This window comes from Otolemur garnettii, unplaced genomic scaffold (genome assembly GCF_000181295.1).
Source record: "Otolemur garnettii isolate 467f Iridium unplaced genomic scaffold, OtoGar3 scaffold00064, whole genome shotgun sequence".
Taxonomy (NCBI): domain Eukaryota; kingdom Metazoa; phylum Chordata; class Mammalia; order Primates; family Galagidae; genus Otolemur; species Otolemur garnettii.
Window position 1 is genome coordinate 10794875 of NW_003852459.1, and position 1694 is coordinate 10796568.

At 35.8% G+C, this 1694-nt stretch overlaps 1 non-coding gene and 1 pseudogene across 1 annotated transcript; both read left to right on the forward strand.

Annotated features, from left to right (window-relative positions):
• The first annotated feature begins 211 nt into the window (after positions 1-211).
• Positions 212-298, forward strand: LOC111726421 (annotated as a pseudogene).
• Positions 299-352: 54 nt separating this feature from the next.
• LOC111726419 lies at positions 353-560 on the forward strand. The gene has a single exon (XR_002774191.1). It is a non-coding gene; the product is annotated as a small nucleolar RNA U3 (small nucleolar RNA).
• The last annotated feature ends 1134 nt before the right edge of the window (positions 561-1694 follow it).

The window sequence follows — 1694 nt, forward strand, 5'->3', positions numbered from 1 at the left end:
AATTTTTTATTTTTGGTTAGGTTGGCCAAAGGTTTATCAATTTTGTTGAATTTTTCAAAAAAACCATATTTTAAATTCATTGATCTTTTGAATAATTCTTCTGTTTTCAATTTCATTTAATTCTGCTCTAATTTTAGTTATTTCTTTTCTTCTGCTGGGTTTGAGGTTGGAATGTTCTTCCTTTTCCAGTTGCTTATGATATCCCATTAAGAAGACTATACTTTCAGGGATCATTTCTATAGTTTGTTACTAGCGAAGTCTCTTTCAATGTGTAGAGAGAAGGAGGAGGCACAGTGTTCTCCTTAAACGGAAATGTTCTTCCTTTTCCAGTTGCTTACGATTTCCCATTAAGAAGATTATACTTTCAGGGATCATTTCTATAGTTTGTTACTAGAGAAGTCTCTTTGAATGTATAGAGCCCTGGAAACCACAAGGAGGAGGCATAGCGTTTTCTCCTGAGGGTGAAGCCAGCTCTTGGTGTTCCTTTAGTGCAATTGCCATTTGCCATTGATGATCGTTCTCTCCCTTTGGGGGAGTAATAGGGAGAGAACACATTTAAAAATATATATATAGCCCATTAATTGTTGACTTCCTCTTTCCATTCTCTTGAGGATGGCTTGCAACACTATAAATTTCCCTTTTAGGACTGCCCTTGCAGTATCCCACAGGTTCTGATAATTTGTGTCTTCATTATTATTTTGTTCCAAAAACTTGGCAATTTCCTTCTTAATCTCATCTATGACCCAGCTATCATTCAGCATGAGGTTATTTAGTCTCCATGTCTTTGTATGAGTATGCAAATACCTGTTATTGGTGAGTTCAAGTTTTATTACATGATGATCAAGAAAATACAAGGAATAATTTTTATACTTTTAAATTTGCTGAGGTTAGACTTGTGACCAAAGATGTGATCAATTTTGGAGGATGTTCCATGGGCTGATGAAAAGAATGCGCATTCAGTTTTGTTAGGATGAAATGTTCTATAGTTGTCTGTTAAATTCAGTTGTTGTACGGTGAAGTTTAAGTCCAAAATTTCTTTGCTTAGTTCTCATTGGAGGATCTATCCAACACTGCCAAAACGGTGTTAAAATCTCTAACTATTATGGTGTTGGAAGATATTAAATTCCTCATGTCTGTTAGGAGACATAAAATTGAGCAGCATTCTGGTTGGGTGCATAAATGTTAATAATTAACATCTCATCGTGTTGTGTGTTTCCCTTTACAAGTATGAAGTGGCTATCCTTGTCTTTCCTTACTTTTGTTGGTTTAAAGCCTAGTGTATCTGCAAATAAAATTGTCACCCCTGCTTTTTTCTGATTTTTGTTTGCCTGGATTAGAGATGCCCCTTCTTTCACCCTGAGTCTATATTTATCCTTTAAGGTAAAATGAGATTCTTGTATGCAGCAGATATCTGGCCTGAGTTTTGTATCCAGTCAGCCAACCTGTGCCTCTTAAGAGGACAGTTAAAGCCATTCACATTAATTAAGAGTATTGATAAGCCTGGTAGTATTTTGGATGTCAAGTTTTTGGAAAGTCCAGTGGAATTTTGAATCTTTTCACCACTATGAAAATTTGGGTTTTGGTCAAGAATTTCAGAGTGAGTTTACTTTGGTGTTAGAGCATTGTGCTGGTCATTATGGAGGATGGGTCTGAGGAAATCCTGAAGAGTCTAGTTTTGTTATGGCAAATTTCTT